The sequence below is a fragment of the Globicephala melas genome, chromosome 4, assembly GCF_963455315.2.
Source record: "Globicephala melas chromosome 4, mGloMel1.2, whole genome shotgun sequence".
Lineage (NCBI taxonomy): Eukaryota > Metazoa > Chordata > Mammalia > Artiodactyla > Delphinidae > Globicephala > Globicephala melas.
Genome location: NC_083317.1, coordinates 15,638,016 through 15,645,471, shown reverse-complemented (window position 1 = coordinate 15,645,471; position 7,456 = coordinate 15,638,016).

The window sequence follows — 7,456 nt, the reverse complement described above, 5'->3', positions numbered from 1 at the left end:
ACCTCTATGAGTTTCAGTTTCCTTACCAGTAATATGAGACTGATGATAATTATCTTCCTCATAGGATTAATATGAAGAACAAATGACACATATGAAAGTGCTTTGTAAAGTACAAACTATTCAAACCTTAGTTTATGTCACATTTTCACGTATCTGTGAACATATGAATACATATATGTTGTGGACATGATTGTTTATATGTCATGATGTAGACTTGGACCAGTCCAGGTCATAGTTATCACTCTAGGGCAGTGGTTCTCAACTGGGGGCAATTTTGTATCCCAGGGGATATCTAGCAATGTCTGGAGATATTTTAGAGTGTCACTTTAGGGAGATGGTGTAGAAGTTTAGTAGGTAGAGGCCTGAGACTCATCTAAACGTATCCTACAATGCACAGGTTAGCTCCCACAACAAAGAATTATCTGTTTGAGAAACCCTCCTTTAGGGCATTGCTTCTCAAACTTTAGCATCTATCAGTGTCACCTGGGAAGCTCGTTACAACACAAATTGCTGGACTCTATCCCTACATTTTCTGATTCAGAGGGTCCAGGGTGGGGTCCAAGAATTTGCATTTCTAAGATGTTCCCAGGTGATGATGATGTCTCTGGTCCAGGAACCACACCCTGAGAACCACTGCTGGAGATGATTCTATCAATATGCACTGGTTGATTTCAGAGGCTGCTTTGCTTAGCCTACCAAGTAAGCTAGTGTTTTTACTTGTTAAAAGGTACAAAATTTGTACCAGCTAGTGGAGGAGTCTGGCTTCAGGTCCAAATCCCTTGTGTGATCTCTGTGTGACTAGAAGCAATTACAAAGCTTTGCTTGGCAGGCCTCATGGAGGGAAGCTGCTCTCCCCACTCCAGACTTGGTGCATTACAGTCTTCTGGAGGGAGTTGCATGCAAGGACTCAGGTCCCCCCACCTCTCCATGATCATAGACATAGCTGCCTTCCTAGCCCAGGTGCCTCCATTCTACTGCCTCTTTACTGAGGGTCTTGGCTAAGACACTTCTCCCCTCGACTCACCTTTCCATTCCTAGCCTTTCCCCTTCCCCCTTTCTCCAGCTTATGGGGTCCATAAAGAGGGAGGAGCCTTTGGTTTAGGGCTTCTTTTGCTTGTGAGTTGATTTCTCTGACTGTCCTGCATGTCGTATGAGCCTCACCTGTGTTGTTTCCTGGCGGAAAATGGAACAGAGGGGAGCTGAAGCTTTTCTCTTTTGCCTCTTACTTGCACTGTCATAGTAAGTGAATAAAGCCTTGATTGTTACTCTCAGTTTGACTCATCGTCCTAATCGACCCCCTTGAAACCTGATTGTTCAACGGTAAGTATTAAGTATTTTCCTTTACCTGTAGTCTCCCCTCAACCCATGTGCTGTCAATACAAATGTTATAGTAAAAATATGTGGTGTCACTGCCTACTCCAGAGAAGCAATTCTCAACCTTGGCTGTACATTGATATTACCTGGGGATCTTATTAAAATGCAGTTTCTAACTCAGTAGGTCTGAGGTGGGGCTTGAGATTCTGCATTTCTGCAAAGCTCCAAAGTGATGTCAATTCTGCTGGTCCACGGACCACACTTTGAGGGGCAAGACTAAAGTTTCAAGGAAGTAATGATTTCATTAAGAGAATTACCGTAAATACACAGACATACAAAACAATTACAGTGATGCCACTCAGTGGTATCAGCTGTTTCTAATATTAAAAAATGAGGTGATTTTAGAACAGTGGTGCTCAACCCAGGTGCATTTGAGGAGCTTATAATTTTTAGTATGGAAACTCAAACAGAATGTTTGAGTATGGCTGGAGCCTGGAGAGTGGAGGAAAGTGTGAATTCTTATGAATCTGGACAGGTACTATATTCAGGACTCATTTGGTTACAGGCTGTAGAAGCCCAACTTAAGGAGTTGAAGTATAAAAGGGAAATTGTTGGCTGGTTGAAGTCCATGAGTGGAGCTGGCCTCAAGGGCAGTGAAATGAGACCATCAGGTCTGTTTCTTTGCTCTCTTACTCTACTTTCCTCTGTGTGTTAGTCTTACTCTCCTCCATTTCAGAGGCATGTCCTTCATATGGATGGGAAATGGCAGGGCATGATTAGAGGCAGCTCAAGGTTTACAGCATCCCAGTTTAGCTACTAAAAAGGAAAGGGAGGTCTTCTTTCTTCCAGAATATGTATAAAATCCCAGATAAGAACTCTATTTACAACATATGCCATTCTAGCCAATGACTGTGGCTGGGGATGGAAGGCTTACTGTGATTGTGTGGCCACCAAAAGCACAGGTAGTGGGGAAGGGATATTACCTTAGGGAGAAAAGAGTTGCTTTTATCTAGAAAAAAAGGACAAGGGGAGGCTGAGCAGACGGAACCAAAAGATATTCACTAGAAATATCTAGTAGGAATATGGAGGGAGTATACATACCACAATAAGACCTTGAACTTTTCCCTAAAGGTAGCTTAGATGAAAAGTTTAGTTTTGAATACATTGTTGAACTGTATTGTAGCCAGCAGATATTTGGAGCTCACCTAAGGAGAATGGGAAAAGAAGAGAAAGGAAAAAAAGAAAAAGAAAAGATTTTCAAATAAATTGAAAATATTACTATTGCACACAAAATATGAGTAGAACAAAATTAAAATTTGCTTTCAATTTTAATAACACCACTGCAATCCCCTTACGTTGACCTTGAGATGTTCGCTAAGTACCTGTGGTTTGATGACAACTCCAGTTCTTAGGCTAGAAAACAGTCAGATTTATTACCCGTTTGTTTAGGTCATAGCCTTCCTTCTGCATCGTTTTGAAATTAATCATTTCTCCTATAGGCATATGGTCAACCACATGATATGTAGTTACCACAGCAACTGAGTTCACATGAATTAGGCAGGGGAGCAATATTCCAACTTAATTAAAACATGCAAGGATATAATTTATATGATGATGTCAAAATGGATTACCCATTAATGTTATAATATTGGGATTAATAGAAGCAGATTGTCTTTTTTTAAAAATTTATTTATTTTATTTATTTATTTTTGGCTGTGTTGGGTCTTCGTTCCTGCGCCCGGGCTTTCTCTAGTTGCAGTGAGCGGGGGCTACTCTTCATTGCGGTGCGTGGGCTTCTCATTGCGGTGACTTCTCTTGTTGTGGAGCACGGGCTCTAGGCGCGTGGGCTTCAGTAGTTGTGGTGCACTGGCTTAGTTGCTCTATGGCACGTGGGGTCCTCCCAGACCAGGGATCAAACCCATGTACCCTGCATTGGCAGGCGGATTCTTAACCACTGCACCACCAAGGAAGTCCCATAAGCAGAAGAGTCTTGCTAGTGGTTTTCAGGTTTTAGCTCAGTCAACAGAAACTGGTCAAGCAGTTAAGATTAGATAAGATCATAAAAATGTATACGAAAACAAATTGTAGGTTCTGTAAATTGTGTCTCTGTAACTTGAAGGGATTATGGAGGAAAACATAATCTAGTGGGTCTATTACCTAGATTTGTGCTGTCCAATATGGTAACTATATAAATTTAAATTAAGTAATATTAAATAATATCAAAAATTCAGTTCCTTAGTCACATTAGACACACTTCAAGTGCTTAATAGGCATATGTGGCTACTGTCTAACATATTGGACAACACCTGTAAAGAACATTCCTATCTTCATGGAAAGTTCTACTGGACAACACTAATCTCGACACCATCAATGGGTCAAGTTCCCTTTCTTTGGGATGAAATAAGCCAAATACAAATTTTAAAAGGGATTTTTCTCTCTCTTCGTGCCCCAAAGTAAGTTCTGTCAGCTCCACCTTAAAACACACTCCCAGATCTAACCTCTTCGCTCCTTTTTTTTTTAATTAAAAAAATTTTCTTTTAGCTGCACTGAGTCTTCATTGTGGCACGTGAGCTCCAGATCACACGCGCTCAGTAGTTGCAGCGTGCAGGCTTAGTTGCCCTGCGGCATGTGGGATCGTAGTTCCCCAACCAGGGATTGAACCCATGTCCCCTGCACTGGAAGGCAGATTCTTAACCACTGGACCACCAGGGAAGTCCCTTCTCTCCTCTTCTGCTGCTATCCTCTGAGTCCAAATCATTATTAACTCCCATTTGCACAACTGCTGTTGCCTCCTGAACTCACCTGGTTTCCATTCATTCCATTTATATGTGGTCACCATAGACCAGCAGGGTGATTTTTTAAAAATAGATCAGGGCTGGGCTTCCCTCGTGGTGCAGTGGTTGAGAGTCCGCCTGCCGATGCAGGGGACACGGGTTCATGCCCCGGTCCAGGAAGATCCCACATGCCGCCGAGCGGCTGGGCCTGTGAGCCATGGCCACTGAGCCTACGCGTCCGGAGCCTGTGCTCTGCAACGGGAGAGCCCACAACAGTGAGAGGCCCGCGTACGGCAAAAAAAAAAAAAAAAAAAAAAGATCAAATGTAATTTTTTTTTTAAAAAAGGAATGCAAAAGAAGGAAATTGAACATTTATTGAATTACCATTATTTGCACCACTGTGCGCTGTTCTTTTAAGTAAACTATCTTCTTTAATCTTTACAATAATACATGAGGGAGATATTTCTTTCTTCTTGCAAAGGTGGATGTTATGGTTCAGAGAAGGCAAATAACTTGTGTGTGTTTACCTGGCTGGTAAGTGGCAGAGCTGTTGAAGAAATGAGTGAATGATCAGACAGCAAAGTCCACAAGCTTCCAATGAGACTGACTTGCCAAACGTTGTTAAACCCTAAAGGAGATTTGTTATGGAGCTTCTTTCTTTTGAGGAAGAGAGGGACTCTTTGTATCTTTATCTACTGTATATCTTTATTTATCTGGACTTTGCATCTTTAGTTGAGAACGCCAGTCTCTTGATCAGATTAGAGTTGAAGGTCTCTATTCCTTTAACTTCCAAATATGCCAAAGTGACCGGCAGAGTTTTGACATGACTTATACTGAAAGCGTTCTCTCCCTGACATCATCCTAGGGTTTAAAGCAGTGGCTCTCCACTTTTCTGGGTTTGAGGTATACTAGAATTTTTGAAAGCATACAAAAAGAAGTTGAGAGATTAAAAACAACATACACACAGAAAGCCAGTAAAAATGATAATGGAGCATAATAAAGTAAAACATCTCAATATATGTAAGTACAGCCACAACTATCACACTGTCAGTCATGGCGTCCCTCTTTGACACTATGCCACCTCTTTCTCTGCGTTGGACTACGTGTTCCATCTGTCACATCACTGTGTTCAGAGTATGCATGCCACAGCAAGAGTAAGTCTTATTACTTTTACTATCTTTGTTGTTGCTGGGGGATCTTTGCTGTTGCTGTGAAGAGACTGCAACACAGCAGTTGGTCAGAGTAGGAGGCTCTTTGTTTTCTCCTAAGAAACAGACTTCACCCCCATTTTATCCTCTGAGTGGCAACGTTGGGATGTACGGGAAGCTGTCTGCATCAGCTTCTTAAACAATGGAGATTCCCAAGACTCAGTGGTCTTGGACTTCATGTCTTGGGTTGGATTTTAACTCAAAACAGCTCTGTGGCTCTTTCTCTTACAAAAGACATCTCTTGCTTGTTTTCCCAGTAAGAAACCCTGAGTTCCAGGGGTCATATGATACATGAATATCAGAGGATATTAAGGATATCAGAGGATATTTCTGTATGTCTCTCTTAGGCCCCTTTGCCAAATTCCTCTGTATTACACAGGTCCTCATCCTTCCCAGGTTTCCAACCGTCTGGCCATGCAGCGGTTCTAATTTATGTGGAGCGTTCCCATCAGCACAAACTCTTGCCATGATGCTGTTTACATTTTTTTTCCTTCTTGATACACATTTCCCCCCGCAAACCAGTCTCAGACCTTGTATCCCCCAAGGCCATGCTACTCAGAGGGTGAGTGTCAACATCAAGTCAAATGATCCTGTAAAAACAACAGATAATTCCACTCCGGGTATTTATTAGAAGGAAATGAAAACACTCATTCAAAAAGATATCTGTACCCCCAAGTTCATTGCAGCATTATTTACAATAGTCAAGACATAGAAACAACCTAGGTGTTCATTGATGGGTGAATGGATAAAGAAAATGTGATACATATAATGGAATATTATTCAGCCATAGAAAAAAAAGAAATCTTGCCATTTGTGACAACATGGATGGACCTTAAGGGCATTATGCTAAATGAACTAAGTCAGACAGAGAAAGACAAATACTGTATGATCTCACTTATATGTGGAATCTAAAACGAAAAACAAAAAACAAAAAAACAATTGAGTTCATAGATACAGGGAACAGATTGGTGGTTGCCAGAGGCAGAAGGAGAGGGGTGGGTGAAATGGGTGAAGGTGGTCAAAGGTACAAACTTCCAGTTACAAAAGAAATAAGTCCTGGGGGGCTTCCCTGGTGGCACAGTGGTTAAGAATCCGCCTGCCAATGCAGGGGACATGGGTTCGAGCTCTGGTCCAGGAAGATCCCACGTGCCGTGGAGCAACTAAGCCTGTGAGCCACAACTACTGAGCCCACGTGCCACAACTACAGAAGCCCGTGTGCCTAGAGCCCGTGCTCCACAACAAGAGAAGCCGCCGCAATGAGAAGCCCATGCACCACAACCAAGAGTAGCCCCTGTTCACCGCAACTAGAGAAAGCCCACCACAGCAACAAAGACGCAATGCAGCCAAAAATAATAAATAAAATAAATAAATTTAAAAAAAAAGAAAGAAGTCCTGGGGATGTAATGTACATCATAGTGACTGTAGTTAATAATACTGTGCTGTATATTTGAAAGTTGGTAAGCGAGTGGGTCTTAAAGGTTCTCCTCATACACACAAAATTGTAACTGTGTGTGGTGATGGATGTTAATTAGACTTACTGTGGTAACCATTCCAAAACATATACTAATATCGAATCATGTTGTCTACCTGAAACTAATATCATGTTATATGTCAATTACATCTCAATTAAAAAAAAAACAAAACTTTTTTTCCTGTCAAGTTTCCTTCTGTTCTACTTTCAGAAACATTCTCCACGTCTCCTCTCAACCAGAGCTATGGTTTACATTTAAACTATTGCTGTCCCAGTAGAAAAACCCCTTTGCACCCCCTTAAATGTGTTCACTATTCCCCACCCCGTCATAAGAAGCGTGAGTTGGGAAGCTCACAGTAGTCATTGCATTTCCAACGGCACCGCCGACTGACCCATAAGCAAATTCTCCACATGGAGGCGAGCTTTGCTGTTTTCCACTCTGTGCTGACCAGACTTACCCACATATGCTAATTTGAGAACCTCCTTTGCTCAAAGGGAAAGCTTGTCTGGATTAGAAAAGTCCTGTGTAGAAACCTGACACTGTCCCGGGCCGGCAGTATTTGGAATCACACACAGGAAAGGGCTGTGTATTTGTTGACCTGCCTGCATGACAGAATGTGTGTGTGGCCGTCTCTAATTACAGCCCTCCAGGAAGCATCACCCCCAAAGTACGACTGCTATGAACTCCG